We start from the raw sequence: 26,212 nt of genomic DNA, 5'->3' as shown, positions 1-26,212 counted from the left end.
TGGAGTTTCCAGACTGTCCTCTTCCCACATTTGGCAATTCCCAGATCCTTCTGGCACATAGGGTAAAATGCATCTATTTGAGAGAAACTCAGAGGGTTGGACAGTGGCAATGTGAGAAAGTGAAATTAGACCAGTCTGCAAGATGCCACTTGTGGGAACATGGGAGCGCAATAGGTTTGTTAAGGAATTCTCTACGTGTTTCCATGTAGAAAAGAGCCGAGTCAAAGGGTACCTCTCCCTGGTAGCGCTAAGGGGTGGTTGGCGTAGTTCTAAAGCCTACCGTAACATAATTAGATTACACCAGTGGGGCACATGAAATAAAATCTAATTTATTCTAGAAAGGTGTACATGGTGCAAACAGTGGAACACATACATAGGTTATAAAAGCGACCGTAATATCTACTGTATACAAAAAATAAATGGAACATGGTAGTCATTTTGTTTTGACAGTGTATAAAACATCATAGGTATTCACGAGCTATTATTCAATACATTGCTCATCTCAAAGCAATGTATTCAATAATAGCTCATAATTTGTATACAGTAAATATTACGGTTGCTTTTATAACCTCTGTGTTTGTTCCACTGTTTGCATCATGTACACCTTTCTAGAATAAATTTGATTTTATTTCATGTGCCCCACTGGTGTAATCTAATTATGTTACACTAGGCTTTAGAACTACGCCAACCACCCCTTAGCGCTACCAGGGAGAGGTAGCCTTTGACTCGGGTCTTTTCTGATACTGTTATAACCCTTTTGAGTCAGGCCCCCTGTCAACAAAAAAGAGGGTACCCCAGCCTCCATTTTTTATCTCTTTGTATGCCTTGCCATAATCTGCTCTATGTGGTTTCAGGCATGGCATAGGACATGCAGGGTTTGGTGGGACAAACCCCCCCCCCACACAATTTTAAGCAGGGGAGCTATATTGGCAATTATCGCCATCCCCCCCCAACAAGCTCTTGCTCAAACCGACTGCCGGACCCACGGTTGGTACTTTAATTATTCACTAGTAGTTGCATCCAAATTGCTCTGTGTGTCACGCTCACGCGGCCAACATGCCTGATTCCTTTGTGAAAAAAAAAATCACATTGCTACAGCGCTAGTTAAGTTTTACTGAGACAAACTTCTTTGGCTGACGTGGCCTGCTCAGAGGTGTGTGTGACTGACTGCTTGTGTTACTGAGGTGAGATTTGTCACCCAAGTTCGCAGCTGCTGGCTGGCTGGAACAACCGTTATTTTGATGAAAGCCAGTTTGGTTCCCACACGCTGTGTGCCTGCGCATTGTACTCGGGGCACCATTGACGGGGAACAAACTGCATGTGCCCTGCCCGCATCATCATGCTCAGTGCACTGCAGCGCAGCCCGGGCACCAATGTGTTGTGTTATGTTATTTGGCATTTATATAGCACTCCATATATCATTGGTATGACCTCAAAGCGCTTCTGGGTTGAACGCCCTTGGGGACCGAAGTCTAGGTCAGCTGAGGGTGTAGGGTGTCATAGGGTGCTTGGGTGCACTCATCATGTGCGCAGCTGAGGCGATTGTTTGATGGAAGCTGCATCCTAGCATTGGGTGTGGTGGTATCGAGATCAGTCGAATGTGTGCTGTCTGGAGGTTGGACACTGAGACTGGGTTCTGGCTGCGTTAGGCCTGTGTAGGACGCTTATGTGTGCAGCTAGGCCGATATGCCATGGGGCATAACTGCTTTCTAGCAGGGTGTTGAAGCGTTCTTGGAGAATTGTTCATATGTGAGCAGCGAGGCCAAAATTGATTGAGGGGGTGTAGCTGCGATCTTTTGTGTGTTGATGTAGAGAGTGAGCATAGTGATAGGAGAGGTGAGTCTGGGTTGGAGGTTTTATTCTTACGAGCTTGCCGTTCTGACTTCATTTACACATATTGTGATTGCTGCGCCCCGAGTGACCTTATTAGTGACTTAGTCGCTTCCGATGGTGTCATTGATCAGTATCTCCTTGAGCATGTCTGCAGTTTGCAGGGTTTTAGCAGCCTTAGAATGTCTTATTAGCATTATGGAAAGAGCCAGGTTTCTAGTGCTTTGCGGAAGGCCATGTAGTCATGGGTGTGTCGAATGTGTGAGGGGAGGGAGTTTCATAGAGTTGGAGCCAAGGTTGAGAAAGCGGATCATCAATTCATGGTGGAATTGGAGGTTGGAATCACTAGTAAGAGGACAGTGCTAGATCTTAGGGTGCGAGATGGGAGGTAGGGTTTTATCTTCTCTTGAAGGTAAGTTGGGCCATTCTTGTACACAGCTCGTGAGTAATGCATAAGGTTTTGAAGATGGCCCGTCGTCCAACAGGGAGCCACTAGAAATTGCGTAGAGTGGGGGAGATCTGGTCTCTGTGTCCCAGAGCGAGAAAGAGTTTGGCGGCAGCATTTTGAGCTCTTTGGAGTTTGTCCAGTTGGTATGCCGGTGCTCCCAGGTGTAAAGATTTGGCATAGTCCAGTCTTGACATAACAATAGACATAACAGCAGTGGGTCTGTTGGGATAGGAGAGTTAAGGAAAAATGCAAAGGAGTCTGAGGTGGTATTGACAGGATTTCTATACATTACTGATCTGACGGGAGAGGGTTAGGTCTGAGTCCAGAGTGCAGCCAAGGTTTTTGACTATTTTGGAAAGAGGAGGAGGGGGGCCATGGGAGTGGTTGCGGGAGAAGGGCAGTATTGCAGCACACCACGATTTCAGTTTTATCAGGGTTCAAAAGGAGGTGGTTACTTGTCATCCATCTGTCAATATCACTGAGACATGCTACAAGGTCTGGGCTTGGGTTGGTGCTTGTTTTGGGAATTCTTAGGATAACTTGGGTATCGCCAGCCTGCTGCTGCTGACTCAGACTCAGTCAGGCGTCGCGTTTGTTTGAATCTGATTTTGCAAGAGCTGCAAGACGACATGAGCAGGTAAGGTTAGTGTGGGATTGGGAAAACAAAAAAACATAAATAGTATATAAATAATGCTGCATGAATATGCTTTCAGCTTGCTGTTCGCCGCAGTAACATGCAGTGCAATCCAGCCCCTCTTCATAGTGTCAAAGGGCGGCTTGTGCAGGCATTTAGGAGATGTACCTAACACATGATTGATCAGAGACGGATTAGCACTGCCCAGGAATGAGCAAGAAAGCCCCCAGATTGTCCTCTGTACTCTTCAGCGGTGTAAAAAGGGCCTAGATCAAACATACGAGATAGCTTCACACAGACAAAGCAAGACACTGCTGTCGTAGCGACTTGATTCTTCATTGAACATTCCATCTCAGCTACTAATGCTCGGCCAGTTAATGTGTCTGCTGCAGCGCAGTTCGGATAGCCTGCTGAATTCAGCTTCGAACAAATTCATACCATTGAATTAGAATAATAATAATACCTAGTATAATAGCATTATATTTGGAATATTTGATTTACTGATGACTTTTTGCATGACCCCAACAAGCTGCTTTTTTAATCCCTGGCAAATACTTGTATTTGTAGACCGTGGAGTGGCTAAAGAGAGCGGGATTTGCTGTGCTCAAAGCTACAAGACTGTGGCAGCAAGCAAGCACCATATAAACGTAGGTCAACTGTATTCACTATTAGTAATAACAGGATTGTTATAATTAATGTCTGATTTTTTTAACAAAATAGAGCAATTCTTAAAACTTACGATCCATCAACCGATAGAGGTAAGCGAAAAATAAATAGACAAAATGACGCATAAGGCCTGGGAGAAAGGCATTGGGCAGTCTTTGAACAGTCCGAATTTTGAGCCCTAGAACTGCCCAGTGGATGAGTGCAGGGAGTGGATGAGCGCGGAAAGTGGATGAGCGCGGGGAGAGGATGAGCGCGGGGAGAGGATGAGCGCGGGGAGAGGATGAGCGCGTGTGAGGGGCTGAGCGCGTGTGAGGGGCTGAGCGCATGTGAGGGGCTGAGCGCATGTGAGGGGCTGAGTGCATGTGAGGGGCTGAGTGCGTAGGCGGGGTTGAGTGCGTAGGCGGGGTTGAGTGCGTCGAGGGGATGAACGTAGAGATGCTGAATACATAACGCAGACGGAATGAATGAGAATATAGATCGAGTCTATATGGATAGAACAAATGTTATACGTTGCTCGAGCGAACCGAGGGTATGGAACCATCTAGGGTGCACGTAGGTGATAGAAATGCGTGACATATATAGTATGGTCTGAAATGCAGAGAATGTTCAAAAAAGCTTATATCACATCATAACACACCACCATGCTTACTCTCTCCTTACACCATCACTCAACTAGAACACAGAGATACTATGACACCATTCGGTATAACTGTTCTCATACCAACATTCTGCCTCGTACTGCCCATCACTCTTAATAAACACTGCTGGTTATCCACCCCCAGCCAGGCGTTCCCTTCAGGCCTAATGCAGCCACATTCGATCTGGATAAATCCTGCCAGAACGAACACATACTCCTGACCTCTCAATCATCACACCTACCGCTAAGAAGCAGCTATTACCCTAATACCGCACCAGCTGCACACATATCCGGTGCTCACACGCACCTTGAATCTCTCTACTCTCTCTATTGACCTGAACTTCGGTTCCCGAGGGCGTTCAACCTACCAGCGCCTTCAGACCATACCAATGGTATATAAGGCGCTATATAAATGCAAAGTAACATAGCATAACATTGAATGCATTTCCATATTTCCTTCCTATGATTTTGGGGAGAGTGGAAAGCAGAGATGCAGTGCTTTTGTGGGGTGAGCAGTGACTGGTGATGTGTCATGCCGGTGAAGGCGGCCATGGTGATGCCATCATGCCAGTGTGTCACTGCTGTGGGCTCGCGGCAGCAGCACAGGATTTAACATTTCACGATACATGATGTGAGTGCACACTCCACCCCCAAAAGCATTGTGGACTGTTTTCTTTCCATGCATTGAAGCACGTCCGTGTCTCACTGTGCCCTTGTGTTAGGGGTCCATGTGATCGCCCGTGGCAAAAGGCATTGATTTGGGACAGCCAGGAAGGTATCGAGTGGTCGGCTATTATGGGTTGGTAATGCAGGACTAGTCCCAGGCCAGAAGGTGTCGATTGATAATCATGTAGGGGGGGAAGGGGGGGGGAGTTGGGGAGGCAGGTGGAGGTAAACCAGCAGCAGAATGTGAAGTCTTCAACTAATCGGCAAAGGCTTTTATTTTATAACCGCATTTTAAAGAAAATAGCTGCTGGAACTGATTCTGTGTCATCGAGTCGGAAATGGGGAGTTATAAAAAATAGAAGAAACAGAACATTGAATAACTACGTACCTGCGAGGGCGCCCCTCCACCCCCACGCGGTCCAAAGCCAACCCTAAACTTGCCGAAAAAAAGTAATTTGCCCAATATCACGCTATTTCTACAAGAGGGGCAGGAGAGGACGTGTTGCTTCGAACTCCAGTCTCCACGTCCCACAGTGTGAAACAGGGCCAGGCAAATTCTTTCAGGACAAACTGATAAGGACTTCTCATGCCTTTTAGTAGAACATCTCATTTGTCAAAGGAGGACAGTACAACTCCTTTACATCACAAGATTAACGTTTCAAATCTCATCACCACCATGCCACTGACTGCATTACTGAAAAATCGTTCAAGGCCTGGCCTGGCATTTAAAAAAATACATGATTGCAACCTATAATTCAACCCATGACTGCCTCAGCGGCCCCCAGGTTAGGCACTGGGCTATCGCCATTAAAGCATCTACGAGAGGCAGGCCATGCTTGTCCATTCAGTGAATGTTTTTTAAATGCGGTACGTTATACTTATTGTTTGACCAGATATAGACAGGATGAGGGCACTATTGTAGCGTTTCACGTGTGTGGTTTATAGGTTGAGCGTCACCTGATGGCAGCAGAATAGAACTGTATTTCAGTTTTTCACAATGCGGCAAAAGTTGCACACCATGAATCGGCGCCATTTTTGTGTCGATGCTTGTGGCCATACCGTATCTCAGTTCACTGCAGTTTAGCATGATATGGCACGATCCGAGCGCCAGGCGCCTCTTCAATTAATGATGCATGCAATGCTGCCTTACAAGGTATATTGTTATGAGGTGTGTTTGAATTTGAATTTTGAAGTAATTTTTAGCGCGCACCTGATGAACCAAATCATATTTGGGCGCTGCTGTATCAAGTACCATTCATCTTGCCATTTCTCACTTTGGTAAGGTTATTAATTGATGCCATCCCCTCTGATCCCCATCTCTAGCAGAACAGGTAGGTCTTGAGGGGCCTACGAAATGTAGGGAGGGTTTTCATCTTGCAAATCTCTCAGGGTAGTTTGTTCTATAATCTGGGGCCATACACCCCGAATTTGCAATCCCTTTTACCCTTTACTCACGTGCGTGGTACCTGGAGCAGATTGTTGTCGACTGAGCAAAATTGCCATATTGAGACATGACTTATCTGATAAGTATCTGGGTGCTATTTTGTTCACACACTTAAATAGCAGAGAATTTTAAATGTCAATTCGCTCTTTCACCGCCAACCAGTGTAAACATCTTCTTAAGTCAGACATGGGGGCTGATCTCTTTACCCTATACACCAGCCTGACTGCCGCATTTTGGCCCCCTTGCAATCTTCGCAATTGACAGGCCGGTATACCTGACAACAATGCGTTACCATAATCCAGTCTAGAATGTTTGGGGGATTCTTGCAGATCTTGTCAAGGTCCAACTCGAGGGGAAGCAAGCAGTGATAATGTCACATGTAGGCTCGAACAACTTTTACATGTAATTGCATTATACTTAACTAAGAATTACTTGCATTACAGCTAAACAGGACTTACTGGTGCAGCTCTCTAATTGCTGTCAGAGGTGTTTATTTTTCTCCTCTACTTTACATGCACTATGTTAGTTGTAGCCACTTTTCTAAGATTGGCCCAGGTGTCCATTTGGTAGATTTGTTTGTATTAGTATTGCCTATCCAGAGTTTGGAACTGTGATTTACCTGGCAAGGGAGCACACCTTCTGGCATACGGGAGGATAGCTCAGGGGCAACATGCTCGCCTTGGAAGCTTGACAACACGGAGCAACACAGGTTCAAACCCCAGGTCCGCGCTTAGAAACCTCTGGGTATTAAGCGCATTATAAATAACCAATCATATCATATCATACGTAAAGGTGATAAACCAGAGGTACATTGATCTCATTGCCACAAAATGTGTAGAAGATTAGGTTGCTTGAAAGGGAGACATTTGAGAGAGTAAGAGAGAGACCTGGAAGCAAAACACAAAAAGTGGCTCCAAGAAAATTACAAGATTGCTGAAGGGTAGGAGGAGCAGTTTTTCATTATCACTTGTATAGCACCTTTCACCATTGGTATGGTCCGAGCGTGCTGTAGGTTGAACGCACTCAGGGGCCCGGAGTCCAGGTGGAAACATTTGTCAGAGGAGTTTAAAATGTGTGTGTGCCTTTCAGCCAAAGCGAAGTTGGGTTGGGGCGGCCAGGACCCTAAAGCTACCCATGCCAAGAAACAGCTGAGGCCCTTGCCACACTAGGGAGGGATTTATCAATGCTTCTCAATTATTATTATGCCATAAAAGATAACCAATGGGGAAGCTCTCTGTGAGGATGGGGTTCTGGGTAATTTCATATGCAGAGCATCACTTACAGCAGGCCACAAATGAGCGATGGACAACCTCTCCCCCACCCCTATGGTAGCCGCTATGGTTTGTGTCTGTAACAAAGTCCCCAAGGTGTCCCCTGTCCCCCTCAGATTTGATGGGTCTCCTACGCCCATGGTTTCAGGTTTGTCTGCCTATCAAGGTATTCGACTGATATCTGCCCTAACCTGCTCAAGTTCTATACTCCAACAGAAGATAGGCACACAAACTAAGACACCCACACATTGAAATTGAAAACCCCTCGCAAGAGACATCAAACTTCAGACTGCTATTCCTCAGCAACCAGCTTCCATACAACACTGAGCTAGTGCTTCCTTGCACTATAGGTACACAAGACTTCATTCAGCACACAAACACCTCTAGCCTCTTGACATAAGCACTTACAAACTCACCCCATGCAGGGCTAAGGATGCTTCCATTAGCATGTAACAAAACAGAAAACGTCTCATTTCCTCCTTCTCTCTTAATCTCACCCACCCCCTTCTTTTTTACATCTGCATGCCGGGAGGCCATACAAATGGCAGCACCGCATTGGATGAGTCCCATGGACGGCCTTCATTGGGATGAAGAGAGCGACTCACCGAGATCATCAGCGGCATGCAGCACTACCTGCATCATGGGGAAAACTCCACTACCTGTTTAATCGACTCCTGTACCCCTAAAGTATAGTAGGGATGGTACCATGTCCTAGATATTGGAGATGCCCGAGAGCTCCGCCACGACACATCCACCCAACGGCTCAGTTTGCTTCACTCCCCAATATCCAATTTATTTAACAGTGCTTGTAATCAAAGGTGTAAATGCTTCTAACTTTAATGGAGCTTAACCAACATATCACGTCGGGAAGGTTGAAGGCTGAACTAGACCTGACAGAATTTGAACTTCTGACTTGAGGGTGTACTTGGATCATTAAAGCAAAAGGCTAATCCCAATGAACCACGGCTTTTGTGAAAAGATGGCTGATAGACTAGGCTTGAATACTTTAACAACATTAGGCAAACCTCTAGCAGTCAATAAGGGGCTGGAGATGCATGATGTTTGGAGAGGAGCTTGATGTCTCGAGTCTTGTGTTGCAAATCCTATGGAAGTGGCCTGTTCATTAATGCCACAGTGTGGATAGAAGTATTTCCAAAAGTGTTAACAGATCTTATGTGGGTTTGACTGTCTCAAATTAGTTAACGAAATACTACTTAACCTAATTGTACGGTGAATACTTCTATTGCTTCCTACTTAGATTGTTTTATCATTGTTAACTGATATTATTCTAATTTTAAAAGGTTATTGCTCGTGAATTTGAATTTCACGGCTTCTGGAGGAAAGGCAGATGAGAGGAAGCCTGATTGTCCACTCATCTTATTTAAAAAGCCCAGTCGATGACCAGTTGTTTTTTCATCAAGGCTGTCAAGTCTGGCAGCTTCCCCTGCTATAGAACAACAAAAGGATTGGACCACAGGATGTCTTCACCAGGATCGTATAGACCATAGGAACACAGTGGTCGACTTAATGTCCTGATCCTGTGGGTGTTCTTTCTGCTCACATCTGCCTGCAGCAGAATCCTTTGACAGTCTGTCCCTACTTGCAGCCTTCACCAGATCTATGACCAAGTATCAGAATGATGGTCCATTTTAAGCTTTCACAACACATCCTGTCTCCTTCTGATGACGCTTTGATATAACTGTGAAACACGTGTCGAGGAAAGTATGTTCGAATTGAAATATAATTGTGGAAAACTGCAATGTAGAAAAAATATGGAGGCACTCTAAAATACAAAATGACAGACTCCAATGATAAGACTCCATAGCTTTTTTCCCAAAAGAAAGTAATGCTATAAGCAACTAGCGCAAGACATACATCTCCCTTTTCATGTTATACACTGTAGCGCTTGTTCCAATTCCTATTAAATTGTTTTACCATATGCTCTAGTTTTTAAGGAAAAAGCATGCTGTCACAAGCTTCCCAGTCGAAATGTGTTTTATTTTCACAAGGAAATAAAAGTTCATAGTCACAGCATATCACAGCTCTAGCTTCTAAAATAAGGCAGGCATGGTAAGTGGCGATAATCTTAACTAGGAGTCCCCAAGTAGATGTCTCCATGATGGGTTTTTTTTGTAAACCAATTGTGGATCCCTGCATTGATCTTGTACATGTACTCATGGGCCGAGCAACAGAAGTCACCAAATTAAGATTGTTGTCACTTTCACTTCCCACTTGTGCAGAATTGTAAGGGTTTTGTTCTGATGAATATGATCGTCTTAATTCAAGTTTTCACTTACTTTAATGTTTTTTTTTGCTAGATGTACACCAAGGCCCACTGGCCAAGGTTTTCGGCTGTGGCCAATGTCCATGCTGTACTAATCATTATAAATTGCAGAGGTTACAGGAAGATTCCATCGCAGGGTTTTCCATCGAGGAATAATGCATCAAATGTATCGCATTTTAGCACAAATGTATATGGGTGGGTGGGCTATATTTAATAATAGCGGTAGAGCAGATTGGGGGTGGTGCAGGTTGTCCACATGCATACATTTGCAGTAAAACGTTCTACAAAGCAAATTAGATGAATTCTTTCCTCGATGAAAAAACCTTGATAAAATGACATAGATCCAATGCAGAGGGCCAGTGGCTCTGACCTACCTTAATGCCCTCTACATACCAAAACTCCCTCCTATTCCCTCCCACCTGCACTATCCCCACCCCTCATGGCCTTCCACCGATCCGGCACCTTAGCGGTAACCCCCCACTATCCTGCCACACTTCTGAGGCCCTGCTCCATCAAAATCCAGTCCGACAACAACACGTCCGAACTCTGAAGCCAATGACACATATGCAAGGCATAAAATAAGCGGTATCACATCGCAATTTGCGATATAATAATGCTCCTTTGCTGTATATTTTAACAATCATGTTGCACCAACTGTGATATGATCTCCACAGCAAAAAAAAAAAAAAATGATTGTGCCTTTAAAGCGTGCACTGCAGGCGAGGCAGAAGCACCCGGGCTGGGCTCAAAACATTGTATCAATGTTATGAGCCCAGCCCGGATGCAGCGTCATCACGACGCGACAGGAGGATCTCAGCCGCCCTCTCACTCTAGCTTCAACTTTCACGAGGTAAGGAGGCAGAGGGAGTCACTGAGTGCTAGGGGAGGTTTAGGTGGGGAGCCGGGCCCTTTAGATTTGAAAGGTGTAAGTGTCTGACGATAATATTTCTCCCGCCCGTTCAGGCGAGAGAGATATTATTCTCAGCTACTTGCTAATACCCAGCACCCGCCGTAATAACGCAGCCTGCTGCTCGTAGAACAGTTTGCCATTTGCATGGAGTCGTGGTGCTTATTAAACATTAACTGCCACTGGATGGCGTTTTGGGGAATTTGATGCTGCAAATGGTGTATTTTGGCAAACCTTTCAAAGCCATACTTTACGCAGCGTGAGGTGAGAGTGCACCTGACATATTTTGGCAAATGATGAAGGCAGGTTACCGTCAACCTGCACATGTGTGTTTTTACAATAGTATGGTGGGTAGAATGCCTCACCGGTGGTGGTCCCATGGTTTTTCTGTAACTTAAAGAAAATATTTATCATAGCACTTAATGTGGGGAAGCGGAACCATAGTAATGTTGTGATCCAAAATATGAATGCCTTGAAGTTCACACAATAGCTCTGCAGACTTTGACAAACCTTGAGGCCTAGCCCCAGGAAAAACGAAACAATTTTTTATACAAAATGCTCACTTGTTCTATCCATATTTCACTCATGTTTTTATCTGGTCCTATAATCTCCTTTAAACCTTATTTTCATAATTCTGAATTTTGTGCACCGAGCATGTAAATCCCCTATTCATAGAGCCTTGATGGATAGTAAACAGCAGGTCAGTGAATAGGTGCTAGTACGAACACCTCAGAAGCATGTAGTCCTATTTTTAGCACAGGCTGCATTCTTTCCGGGAGAGAGCTTGCATCTACCGTGCTAAGATTTTTACAAATGCATAGGATCTAACATTACAAATGTATTCAGCTAATAGTTAATTGCGCCTTATATTAACAAAATAAACTGCCTTCTTTAGTGTCTGCCTATGTCTGTGTATGTGATTATATTTTCATGAAAAAGCCTTCCCAGCGACCCTTCTCCCCCCATTATAGCGCCTAAAAGAAGTTCTTCATTTGAACACGTAGATTGTGCACCACCTCAATGACGTGAGATAGTGACCCATTCTCAGCATCCTCCGGGGGTACAAAAGTGCAGCATCTGCTTCCCAACTTTTTACATACTCCTCCTTCTATGGCTTTAGCAAATCCAGCATGTAGCGGTTCTGCGTCATCATGAGTCTCAATGCACACAGCTCTACTGTGATGGCATTGAACCCATTCTCTGTGTCATTGGCCAGCTGGACTAGTTCCCATCAGACTATCTGCACCCACTTGGTTTTAGCAGCTGCTTGTACGCCAGCAGCCAAAAAAGATGAAAAGAGTCTCTGCTGAGCTAAAAAGTCAATACTCGTCAGGTATTCCTCAGAGCAGTAAGGAAGAGTCTTTTGAGACATAGTTCGACCTCTTCTCCCTTCTTTATTCTTGTGCGATCTTCAAGTTTCCTTTCTGCTTCTTTCGGTGCTGGAGTGGCTGTTGGCACCTTGACGGGCATTTCTTCTCCCTTCAGGTGTTCTTCTGGGATTACTAGTAGCACTGAGTGCAGGGTGGCCAGTGAACACTTGCCCCGCCAGGATGGTGGGAGGTGTAAGTAGGCTTGTCGGCCACAAACCCAGTAGTAATCCATCACCACTGCCGTACCTTTCCTCATGACAGGGATCACAAGAGTGTGGTTGCATTGTGTGTTTGCGCCAACAGGAACTATTCCTTAATTTCTGAAAAAAAGTTCATAGTCCATGTCTATGTATTCGCACTGGCTTTTTCATTATTGCAATCCATGTCAGCCTTGTGATGTATCGGCACCATATTTGCGCACACAGTCTATACCTGGGCTATTGTTTCTTTGCTGTACTCGTTCCGTCCACCTGCCCGGCTTTGCCCTGCCATTTGTCATTGACATACGGATAACCTCCCAAGGAAAAATACAGTACTTGTAGACACTTGACACTTGCTGTTATTTCGTATTGCCATTGCATACTGCTGGGTCAAGATCAATGCTCCTCAACTGCATGTATTGAATATCACAAATGGCATCAAAACCCAACCCCTTATATAAATCATACGTCATTCATATTTCTCATTTTATTTGTCTAAGAAAATCTGTAAAGGGGGGGCGGCAAAAAGTGAAACATTGTTTGATTCTTCATACTATCATTAGCGTTGTTTTCCTTATTTTGCTTTATATGCAACTGTCCAACCCCACCCTTTATATGGCCACCCGATATAACAGACATACCTTCATACACTCCAACAACCACGACCAGTATATAACAAAAGAATATAATACTAAAAAAGGATAACACATAATTCCTAGAACAAATAACATTAATGTTAACCCTATTTCTACATAACAGAGGTGTGAGCACATTGGTCAGGCATCCTTGCTGATCCCTGGAGAGGAGAAAAAAGGTAATCAAGAAAGAGAGAATGAAAGAGAACGATCGAGAGAGAGCGAAAGAAAGAAAGAAAGAGAGAGAGGGAAAGGGAGGGAGAGAGGAAGGGAGAGGGAGGTGGAGAGAGAGAGGGTGCGAGGGGAGAGAAAAGTGGAGTGGGGAGAGACATTTTTCCCCACCAGGGCCCAGTGGGTTCTGGACCTTCAAAATTTGAAAAATCAAAAAGATAAAAAATAAAAGAACAATACAAAAATGAAAAAAGAAAAGAAAAATCAGGTGTGTGCCACTGCACACCACCCTGGCATGGATCCTTTATTTAAACATCTTTGGCTATGTCCTTACTCTGTTGATGGAGCTTTGCCTTGTCTCAGGTGCTCTTTGGACATCCGAGAGATGCACCCAGTATCTTAACTCCTTCATGCGGAGGGCAAGAGGCGTACAGGGTCATATGGACCTTAAAACCTGGGGCTGATCAGCCCCCCAGGTAATAATGGTCCAGTTGTAATATGTGCAATACTGTGTATGGAACTGTGGTCTTGCTTTCTACAGGGGTGATCACTATTTCTCCCCCCCTTAACATACATCACTACCACCCATGTGTACCTCCATCCAGTCTCCTGGTCAATTGTTGATGACCCATCAACATATAGTATGTCTCCTTCCGTTAATGCATGAGCCGTTCAAAATAAATAAAACTCTTGTGTATAATCCGGAGTGGCTAAAACAGGAGCCGTGCAAATAGCTTCTTTCAAGTCCTCAAATTGTCTATTCATTTAGTCAGTCCATTCCAATTTACCATTTTTTGTCTTCCGTCCTTCTCTGAGACTTGTAGTTTCGGATCCATGCCCTACTATAATTACATAAACCCAAAATTGCTACATTTCCTTGACAGTACTGATCCTAGGGGTGGCACGTACTGCTGCCACCCTATCTGCTAATATTATTTTCCCCGTTTGCAGAAATAAGTTGCCCCAAGTATAGTATCTCTTGTTGGCAGTATTGTAACTTCTTTTTATCTGCTTTGTACCCTTTGTGAGCCAGCAATTTCAATAATGCAATAGCATCCCCTTTGCACAGTTTTTCATTTTCACTACATACCAGCAGATAATCCACATACTTGATGATTGAGCCAAGGACCTGAATATTTCCCAAGTCGGCATGCAGTACTCTATTGAAAATACTTGGACTTTCTCTGCTCAAAGCGCTGTTGACCATGAGTAAACACAGGGAGATGCCATGAATCAGGGTGAAGTGGGATTGAGAAGAACCCATTCTTCAGATCCACCACTGTGATGTAAGCCGTTGTCTTGGGAATGCTACATAGGATTGTCCCCGGATCTGGAACTACAGGAAACTCCTTCTGCACCACGTCATTAAGAGTACGTAGATCCTGGAACATCCTCCAACTACCCCCTGTTGCTTTCTTGACTGGGTATATGGCTGTATTACAGAGACATGGATGGCACAATGATCCCTTGCTCTAATCGAGCCCTTCCTCTGCTTCCCTTTACAACGGGTACTGCCGCACCCTCGTGAATACTGCTCCAGACTTCAATGTAATCTGTACTAGGGTCACATCTCTCAATAACCCAACATCATGTGGATTAATAGGCCATAATTGTGCTGGTACTTATCGCATGTCCTCAAAAAATAAAGACGGGTCATCACTGCCATCAGGGGACACTGTACCATCCTATACTGCACCATGATATCACAGGGGATGCAGATGTTCAAAATGATCTCCCCATTTTCCTCATTGTCCTCAAATAACTCAATAGTCATTAACTTCAATTGTACTATCGGGTCTACACATAGTACTGTGCGCCACTCGCACTGGTCCTGGTCTGTTCTAAACAGGACTGCTCTTTTGTCTGACACTACTAATCCTTGCAAATCTAATGACAATATTGTCCCTGCCATCATCTCAGGTGGCACCATGGGTCAGAAAATAAAATCTGTGGGCACTCGCCAATATTTTGTCGCAATTTGAGGAACTTCTTTTGCTAATATCTTGATACCATAGACAAATATGTCTGGGACCACAGAAACCCCACGGACTACTGACTCCCTAGCCATTGCATTGATTATTACCATTGCTAAAGCTACACACATCCCTGGGGTGGAAAACACTAACCCTTGATCTGTGAATGATATAGTTACCTCCCACTTTTATATCTTGCTCCTTAGTGTATGGAACTGTAGAAATAACCCCAGAGAATCCCTGCGTATTAAGAGTATTACCTGATAATGGGAAAGTTCCCCTCCATAATGCATGATTTAGTTGCACCCAAATGTACCATAAATATAGATTGCTTATTTCCCATTTCAGCCTCCACCAAAGGCTCCTCTTCAGGGTGTGCGGTTGTCAATAGGATTGGACACCTGAGTGCTCTCTGTGGGCTGTCCTAATCAGAATATGTATTTGTCCCAGGGAATGAAAAAGGACCGCCCCCGTCATTGTAACTTCTTGGAATGGGGCACCTGTTCCCCCTGCCATGCTCCCTGCCATGCTGTTGAACTGTGCTCCCTGCCTCTTCATGCACACGTTGCCTTTGCCTGTCAACCCCATAGGGAACAAATTTTGACCCCCTCGCCCACATTGCTGTTGTCCCATTCCTTGAGGCCCCTGGAATCCCTGTCCTAGAGGTGATGGCCCATAATTAAACCCCATCCCAGGCTTATTCCTGCATTCTCTTGCGAAATGCCCCCATCTCCCGCAGTACCAGCACTGTGATGTTCCCAATCCTCCTCCCCGGGGACCTATCCCCCCCAAAGCCTCCTCCACTTCCCCTTGGTGCTCCTTCATACTGCCACTGTAGTTTGGGGTACTGTGCCCCCACTCCATTCTCCCTGTCCTCCTTCTCCCCATAGTGCCACAATTGTGGTATTCACAATTTGTTGAGTTGAGTGGCTCCTGTCCTTTCCCCCTGAACCTGTGCTGTCACTGGTGCTTGGACAACAACCGTATTTAGTTTCTTTCCACTAGTTTTGCCTCATCCGTTTGCCGCTTCTGGGTTGTCTCCCCCTGTCCTGCTCCTCGATTCTCTTACAATGGTGAATTATTATACTTTGCATCTCCGCCCACCCTTTGGCTTCAACTCCCACAATTGTATCTACTGCCTTCTGAACCTCTTTTGGTAATCCCCTCTTTACGATAAAATAGAAACATTGTACTGAGTGGTCCCACTGCCCTCCTGTCTCAACTCCCCACATTTCCTGTAACTTAAGAATAACCCTAACTGGGTCCTCATCATCACCTATTGTGCACTACATTAAAGAATGTAAATCAGGGGTATCTGGGTACATCTTTCGTAGGACATCCCATACCCTTGCCCTTTCTTCATTGAAGGCTGCTCCATCATGTTCATTATGTGCAAGACTTACCACAGGGTACCCAGCCCTTGTCCATATGTCTCTGCCTGGTCCCCAAATATGGGGACCAGTAAACTCTTAAGGTCTCCTAGTGCTAAAGCTACCCCTGCTGTTTGTTTATCAAATTCATAGATTCATTTACTGGCTCCATCTGTAAGCTGGGGGGAGCTTTAATCAAATTATTTTTGTCCATTTGAGGCCATGGCACATACTGCGTTATCCCTGCTTCTTTATGTATAAGATGCATCTGCATGTCTATTTTGTTTTCTACCTGGTTTTTAGTATTCTTCTGATCTTGTACTACCACCATTAAATCTGGTATATTTCTTGGTCTATCTACTCAACGCTCTCTTCCTAAATATCTTCCTTCTCGAGCTCTTCGCTCATCCACCTCCAACTACCTCAGGGTCAGCCGCTTCTCCAAGCAACGAGCTGGGGGTAGATCTCTCTCCGCAGCAGGGGCCTCCCTCTGGAACAGACTTCCTGCCTCCCTGAAACTTGAGGAGAACCATCTCCGGTTCCGGAAGCACCTCAAAACCTTCCTCTTTGCCTCTGCTTTCTCTCCCCTGCTAAAATCACTGAACCTGCACTGAATCAGCAACTGGCCACTCACAGATCTCGGTCCTTGGCCCAGCCACTCTTCCCTGCACTGCCTACCTGCACTACCGGACTATCTCTGTATCCTACAGCCCCTTCTCCCGGCACTTACCTTGCACTTGCCACCAGCTGGCCCTATTATTTATCTTGTATTCTACTAACCATGTACTGCACTTCCCCTCTCCCCTTCCCCCTGCACTTTTCCCAGTCCCCCTACCCTTGCACTTGCGCGATCTGAATGACACCTGGCCTAGTAGGATCGTTGTCTGTTCTCCCCTTGTCCCCCCCCTGCCTCGTCGCGCCTTGAAACACTTGTGTATAGGCGCGTTACAAATGCCATATCATATCATATCATATCCTTCCTCACTGCCTTTTGTGGCGGGGACAGGTTTATTGCCGCCTCCTCTCCTTGATCTCTTTCTTGCCCTGCCTCTTCATTATTTCTACCACCTTGATCTTCCCATTAATTTTCCGTTGCTTGTTCTACTTCTTGTCCTAGGACCGTCCATACCCTCTCCCCACCATCTTTTTCGACACAAATATTTCTTATTGCCCCAAGGTTGAATCTAACCAAAAAGCTCCTTACTTCCAACCCCCTTTTTTCTGCACTGGTACCCTTATTTCTGGTGATACTTCATCAGGTCCTTGAAACCTGACTAACCTGTCCCACAACGCTCTTAACTCGTTGTTTATATCTGCTTGTGGACCCCGTGGGTACACTGATGCTACGGGTATATCAGCGCTTGTGAATGGGTTATATCGAGGTGCAAAAGTTATTGAGTTCCCCCGCCCCCTAGTTGCTAATCCTGATAATCCTGTTGACACTCTCTCTACCACTGGAGGCTTACAGACTGGATTTGTATACCCTACTGCAGGTTTAGGCATTATTGGGTATATCCCCTTACATTGGATCTCTTTTTCATCTTCCGTAACCTCGAATAAATCGCCACAGATCTAGAATCTTTTTGTAATTGGCTCCCTTTATATTTTGCTGCTAAAAAGATGGACATTTTTTCTAGAATGTTTCTGTTATGGGCGCCCTGCTCTGGCCAGGAGCAGGACATCCCCCCTTCCTTTGTTTCCAATACCCATTGTTTATGATACTAATCTATCCTGTCACAATACAGTGGCAGGACCCTATGCATGTGTTTTATTGAGGTTGTGCGCATCCGTAATGCTTCACTTACTACTATGCTGCGCATGCTGCTGCTCATTACACAAAAATACAGATCAACCCACTTTTCCCCATCCCCGTTTATTCTTTTCCACTTTGTTTTCACACACACAGCGACTCATCCACATTCCTTCCTTTACCAAAAAAAGACATCAAAAGAAAATATACAAAAATAATTGACTAAAATCCAGGCCCATTCCTTACTTATTTTCCTTGTGTCCTTGTAGTACCACCTTCCAGGCTTTTTTAATAGGCTGAGGATCCCATTGCTTTTATCGTCATAGAAGAATAACGCATGGTACTACCTTCTCAAACTACTATGGCTCAGGATCCCTTACTACCCAGTCTTTGTACGCTGAGGCTCCCTTTCCTCTCAGTCTTTTATATGCTGAGGCTCCCTTTTTCAATTATAAAAAGTAGAAAAACAAAATAAAAATTGACAATTTCTATACATAACCCACCCCCTATCCAAACTATATCTTAACACATAACTTGAAATCCTATCTATACCATAACACATCACCAAAAGGTCCTATTCAATCCATTTCATTGACCTTGTACTTAATCCATTTATACTGTCATACATAAATGTCCCATTGTGGTTATCTCTTACAAGAATATACTCACATGTGCAGTTTCACTCAAGTTTTCCTCAGTTACAAAGTCCCATTACTGGCCTCTCTTTCTCTCTGGAGCCACGCCCCCTGCTTCAGTGACCGGCGAGGATTTCTTTAAAATGGCTCCTACTAAAACAGTTCAGGAAACAAATGTTTTTTTGATTTTGGGGACCAGTCTCTGTAGATGGGTGTGACTCCTTCCTGGTGACTGGCTTGGGCTTTCGCAAAGTACAGGGGCAAAACTGAGATCACGTCAGGACATCACCACTGTAAGGTGGCGCTAATTGTAAGGGTGTCTCTAATTACGCTCACATCAGAAGAAATACACCCCTTTAGGGAAGTAAGGCCAAGAGTCTATCTTGCAAGGATAACAAGTTTAATCTTTACAAAAATAAGGATGCTAGCAAAGAACTCTGCTACCTGAACGGTGTTCTCCTGTCCCTCATCCATTCCTTTCTCCTGCCAAACTGGTGCCAGGCCGGGGTTAATATACTCCTGGCTTGCTGCAGCTGTGTCACTGGATATGGCCCATGGCTCCATCCCAAACCGTCCGTCCTTCCCTACAAGGGATGCTCCAAAGCCTTCCTTTCTTCATTGTCAGCGTTTTCTGTCAGAACATGCTGCTCTACATTTTGCCACCTTACATAGAAACATACTGCAGCTCTGAAGACTTTTACAAACCTTGAGGCCTAGGCCCAGGAAAAATTGTTTATACACAATTTTCATTCATTCTACCCATATTTCACTTAGTCTACTAATTTTTTTATCTGGTCCTATAATCTCCTTTAAAGCTCATTTTCATAATTCTGTAGCTTGTGCAATGAGCATGTAAATCCACTATTCATAGACACTTGATAGACCGTAAACAGCTGATGAGTGAATGTCTGCTAGCACAAACACTGCGGAAGCCTGTAGCCCTATTGTCAGCACAGGCTGCATTCTTTACCGGGAGAGCATGTATCTACCGTGATAAGATTTTTACAAATGCATAGGATCTGACATTACAAATGTATTCAGCTAATAGTTAATTGTGCCTTATAGCCTTATTTAGTGTCTGCCTATGTCTGTGATGATATTTGCATGGAAAAGCCTTCCCAGTGACCCTCCTCCCCCATTATAGCACCTAAAAGAAGTCAAAAGAAGTCTTGCCTAATTATAAAATGCTTGCGGATGCAGGAAGACCCTAGTTCCTTCTCAACAATACTCTGCCACCACCTCAACGCATCGGCCCATTTCTTGCATGAGGCAACCACTTAGATAGCCCTCATTCCTAGAGGGCAGACACATGAGTATTTGCAGAGAATGCGAGCGCTCCCCCATGGCCCCATTCCGTACAGAGTCCCACAGGGCTCCTGCATCTTTCCTACACTATACAAGATCTTCACAAGACTGCCTTTTCATATCCTGGATTCCAACGGCATAGCCTATAGCAACTAGGCTGACGACACCAAAGTCCTGCTCCCCCTCACAGGCATATACTAAGAGGACTCCAAAGCTCTCAACACAGCCTACTCCATCATCCAGACTTGGATAGCGGCAAACTGTCTATGCCTCAATGGGGACAAGACCCAAATCCTGCAAATAGGACCCCCGCCGACATTAAAAAAAAACTTAACAGACAGTATTCAACATTCCTGATCCCAGTCTCCCCTGCTGTTAAGAACCTATGGGTGTACCTAGACTCCACCTCCTCTATATCCTGCCAAATCAGTGCATTTGCCTCCTCCGCAGCATTCTCCACCAAACTACTGAATGCAGCAAAACTGTTCCGATCCGCTGCAAGCTGCCTCACCATAGCCAGAGCCGTCATAGGCTCTAGGTTGGACTACTGGAATGTACTATTTACTGGCACAGCCTCCAAAACGTACAAAAACCTCAAGTCATCCAAAATAATGCACTCCGGCAGCTCTAAGCATGCCAAAAAGGAAATACACATCGCAACTGCAAGGAGAGAAGTCCACTGGCTGCCCATCCGAGAGAGGATCCTATTAAAAACTTTAGCCATCACTAACAAGTGCCTCGCTAACGCAGCACTGCCTTAACTCTCCCAGAAAATAAGTATCACCCCCTCCTCCAGCCCCACTAGAACACCATTGTCACACCCTTAGAGTATCACACAACTCCTTCCTAGATTGGAACAGCTCCTGATTTTTGTATATACAGGCCAAACTTGTATAGATGTTGGATACTTACTTAATAACTTTATTTCCATAGGCCATGAAAGTACATCATAATACATAAAACACAACATAAAATAACCATAGGAAGACATATACATACATTATTCATTCAGTCCTTTCTTATGAGTAAAGCAATGGCAATAACCAAATGGGACAACTGCACTCACTCAGGCTTTGTTCCCAAGGAGAATCAATGTTTAGCTTTATTTGCAGTAGTTAACTATGTTATGAGAAATTTTAAGTGCTTGGTCACCCAAAGGTAAGTCAATGGAAGGCCATTCCATAGTTGAGCTGCCACAACAGAGCCCCGGCCTCCAACGCGGGTACGGCGAAATAGAGGTACACATAGCAAACCTGCTGAGGCTGATCGTAGAGACAGAGTGGGGAGAAAGAGTAAATTTAGCACACAGGTATTCGCCCCTTGATTATGCAAGGCATGATGTACCAGGCAAAGAACCTTGAACACAATACACTGAGTAACAGGCAACCGATGCAGAGATCGCAAGACAGGCGAGATATGGGACCCATAAGGAGAGTCTGTAGCCATCAGAGCGGCCAGATTTTGCAAACGCTGAAGTCGCTGGAATATTCCCTTCAGCTGGACTAAATATAACGCATTACAATAGTCCAAGCGACTTAGGACAAGGGCAGCTACCACCTGTGGCTGCAACTTTGGGGGGTATAAAGGGAATCACCTTTCTTAGTATCTTGAGACAGAAGTGGCCTGCTTGGCAGACCGACAATACTTTTTACTCCATAGAGAGGTTAGCAGAAATCACCACACCCAAATTCTTTACCTTGGTAGATGGAACTGGAAACGGGCTAAGAGAAGACGGCCAAAAAGAAGAAACCCAAAGTGAAGGATCAGGAGGGGAACCCACCACCAAAACCTCTGTCTTGTCTCCATTCAGCATCCGCCAGTTGTGGTTCATCCAACCTCCTACGGCAAACAGGCACCGATGTAAGCACAACCACTACTCAGCATGATCAAGATCTAGCCGAATGAGGAGCTGAGTGTCGTCGGCATATGAATAGCACCTGATGCCGAAGGAGCGGATGAGACACACAGCAGGCCAGATATAGATGTTAAAAAGAATGGGAGAAAAGGTGGAGCCCGGCGGAACCCCACAACCAAGAAAAGATTAGCTGGAAAATGAAGCAGGGAGTGATAGAATTTGAGTTCTATCATCCAGGAAAGAAGTGAACCAAGCAAGCACTTGACCCGAAATTCCAAACTGGGCCAAACGGGCTAACAGGGAGGGATGGTCTATGGTATCAAACGCATCCAAGAGGTCTAATAAAATCAGGGCACAAACCCCTCCTGCATCGACCAGTCTGGCCATTTAATTCTGGACCGAGACTAACACGCTTTCTGTACCCCTGCCTGGCCTAAAGCCTAACTGAGCGGGGTCAAAAAGTTCAGAAGATTCCATAAAAGAAGACAGCAAAGGAGAAATCAAAGACTCAACAACTTCATAAAAAAACCTAAAAGTGAAATGAGGCGGAAATTAGATGGAAGAGTAGGATCCAACAATGGTTTCTTTAGAAGAGGGATCACAGTTGAGACCTTAAGCTCCTATGGGATGTAGCCCAAGATGCGTTGATCGCTACTGTGATCTCAGTCAATAACTCAGAGGAAATCTCCTTCATTACAGCAAGTGGAATGACATCAGATGGGGCCCCTGACTTAATATGTTTAATGGCTATGGATATCTCTGAGTCGGTGAATAGAGGGAAAGATGACCAGCTCTCAGAGAGTCAAGCCACCAAGAGCTAGAGGCTCAATCACAGAGGCTGATGTTGCAGCCAGTGCAATGTTGGCTCTAATGGTTTCAATTTTGGTAATAAAAAACGGACAGTGAGTCGCAAAGTTCCTGAGTGGGGCTCACAGAAGGCACCAGTTTAGCTGAGGATGAGAGAGATTTTACCACAGCAAGAGGGCTTTGGGCTGACATAGCGATGACTCCATTTTCTGAGCAAAGTAGGTTTTCTTTGCAGCAACAATAGCCGCAGAATTGGCTGCAGCACAGACTTTGTGCAGTATTCTAAGGCCAGGGTCATAGGCTACTCGCCACTTTCTCTCTACCAGTCCAAGTTTGAGACGTGCCAGTTTAAGATGTTCCACAAACCAGGGTACAGAACGAAGCCATAAAGGGGCTACCTCATCTGCTGCTTCTAGCAGTGAACAGGAAAGTACTGATAAAGCAGCAACTGGGTCAGTGCTACATTTATCTCTAACTAATGAGACAAGATCCTGAAGATCGGCCAAGCGCCAGCAACGCTGCCACCTTCTAGTAGGGACAGTTTTTGCAACACCCGGCAACAGAATGGTCAGCAAAGCTTCATTAGCCAAAACCAGGTCATGGGTGTTACCCAATTTATGGGTAGGTCCTGAAACAATTTGTGCAGATCAGCCATACTATCAAAGAAAAGATCGAGTGCTGTGACCCGGGGACCATTGAACTTTAAGTTAAAATCTCCCAGCACCAACAAATGTAATTCCCGCTGGCCTTTTCCATAGGGGAACTGCATTTGCGCATTTGCGCCTTTGCGCCAGATAACACGTGGCCTTGTGACCTTTAGAACAGGTAGTTGATTAATGTTGGACAGTTTTTGTGCTCTTATCTCGATGCTACTACTTGATATGGGCTGGCATCGCATATCGAATCCCAGGATACCATTGGCTAATTTCACTTCCCTGAAGTCAACTTGTATAGACCCAAAAACACTTTCCCCCTCGTGTTGTGAACTGGCGCAGCTCAGTTACAGGCCAGTTTAGGGACCAGGTGTAGAAATAGTACCCCCTGTGAGCCTCATCACCTTGCTGATCTATTGGTGTGGTTGGGTATCACCAGGACGTCCCTGCTGGGTGACTTCCCCACCATGACTTTGACTCTTGGCACGCGGTTCTATCGCCAAACGGGGGTCTGCAAGAGCTAGAGTGAAATAGCATTCTTGGTACTAGGACTGCTCTGTAAACATTTTCAAATGTTTACAGAGCCAGGAGCCGTTGGAGGGTGAGATGAGGGGGGGGATAAACAGGGCAGACAAGCACATACCCGGGTACTACTCTTAGCACACATGGTCGCTTACGTAAGTGTACTTATTTGCCACTTGGTGCCCACCTTCTGATTTATGCAGTGCTTCAGCACCCCAGCCTTAATTAGATTAATGGGCGTAAAGGTTGCATTAGAGACATTTGTATTTCCATGTCCCTCTGGCGCCCCTTCGCCCACCCCTTGCAAAGATCCATCATGGGTCAAGGGCAGGCTCCATTTCAACCGCCCGGATGAGGTGGGGCTGGCAAAAGCACTGGCAGAGTTGGGCTGACAATGGCCTCCATTGTACCATATGTTGGTACAATGGAGGCACATAGTGCTGCAACCGACGTTGCTGGTGTTGGGGTTGCTCTCCTTCATGTTCTCATTGGCTTTCTCATGCTTCTCTGTATTTTGCTCGCCCCAGGAGTGCTGAGATACTTGCGTATCAAAATTGCAGAGGAATTGGTGAATCGCTTTGATCAAAGAGTTTGTCTCCTCAGCGGGACACTTAGGGCTATTAAAGCAGGATTTACCAGTGCCAGGTAGGGGGGCAGATGTGTGGATCTTCCACCTGACTGTTAGAACTTTTCTTCTTGGCACGTTAGATGATATTGCGTGTAGTTGATGAATAGGTGGACAAGCAAATGTTTGATAGGATTTGGATTCTCATTTAATTAAAGTCAGTAAGAAATGGGCAATGGCAAGTATGCAGTGATATGACTTTTCCCCTCCAAGCTTCTCACCTGCATTAGCTTTGATCTACTAGGCCTAGCTTGGTGTGTGGCTGAATATACATAGGTTTTCCTTCATTCTGCAAAGTCTGCTGTTGCTGGGGGTTTATCACAATGGCCACCAACATGCTGGTGCCGAACACTCTGCAGGCTTAACACCCACACCCTTTCCCCTGCAGGCTTCGCCCTGTGGGTGGGCTATGGAGTTGATGAAGGGAAGGAGGCATGGCTCAGCAATGGGAGCCACAGTACGGTCTGCCACAGACAAGCTGAAATCTGGCCAGGTCAGGTGTGGCCGATCACCCACACCCTTGCCTCAGCGGGCATCTCCCTGCGGGTGGACTAGAGAGCTGATGAAGGGAAGGAGGCAAGGCACAGCAACCGGAGCCACAGTACGGTGGTCTACCAGCTAGTGTAGCAGGTACCCGTGCGGTACCCACAGTGCAGGGGACCCCCGACAGCACATGTCCTGGGAGGGGACCCATACTCGAAGAAAAAAAAAATGAAACAAAAAAAGTTTACTTATTTTTGAAGTCCCTCTGCCTTTGAAGAGGAGGTCCCAAATATGGCCTGCACTCCAGCCACTCATGTCGAAATTCCAGAAGCATACTCGCCAATATACGTGACACATAAGGAGCAAATGAACCAACAAAGAGCCACGGTGGGGCTCTGTCCAGAACCCATCAGAGGGACATGTATACCTATTGAGGCGCCAATAACCAGGCAACCGTGGGCTGCAAGGTACCCAACTGAGGCAACCATACCAGCAGCTGACACGAATTGAAGATTACTTGCAAACAGTCCCTGAAGAGTCCCAGAGAGCCCTAATGGAAGGCAGATGGTGACAATAAATGAACACAAACGACGAACGAAAAACGGACACACGAGGGCTAAAAACAAAGAGTAATGATGTAATGGACATATTAGAAGAAACAATGTTAGTAAACAGAGACGTAACCATGAAGTAAGATGAAAACATGCAACTGACTGAATGCATGTAAATAGGCTTGGAAAGCAAGATGCTAAGTAAACAGTACTGCTTGCAATGCTTAGTAGAAGAATAGAGCGGCATGTGCCAATTATATCTCTACCTCAAAGAAGCACACTATACGAGTGCAACTCCATTTTGTAAAGCAGAACTAAGTCCAGGCTGCAAGGGGGCCACCAAGACCTAGATTCATATTCCAGCTAAAGCCAGAAGGAAAGAGCGGAATCGAAACTCAGCAAGAAGTAGCTCATGTTTGGGAATTCGAGGTCAACTCCAGGAAGGGAGGAGAGCGGTTACTCTGAAGAATCAAAACGTCAGAGCATGACTGCCAGCCAGTGAAGGTCGAGATAACAGGCC

At 45.3% G+C, this 26,212-nt stretch overlaps 1 protein-coding gene across 1 annotated transcript in view; it reads right to left on the bottom strand.

Annotated features, from left to right (window-relative positions):
* The window catches only part of PTGR1 (prostaglandin reductase 1), a 316,150-nt gene that overhangs the window by 159,876 nt on the left and 130,062 nt on the right, over positions 1 to 26,212 (bottom strand). The window lies entirely within an intron of this gene.

Source organism: Ambystoma mexicanum, chromosome 6q (assembly GCF_040938575.1).
Source record: "Ambystoma mexicanum isolate Mex_15411 chromosome 6q, UKY_AmexF1_1, whole genome shotgun sequence".
Taxonomy (NCBI): Eukaryota; Metazoa; Chordata; class Amphibia; order Caudata; family Ambystomatidae; genus Ambystoma; species Ambystoma mexicanum.
This window is presented reverse-complemented; position numbering and strand designations above follow the sequence as displayed.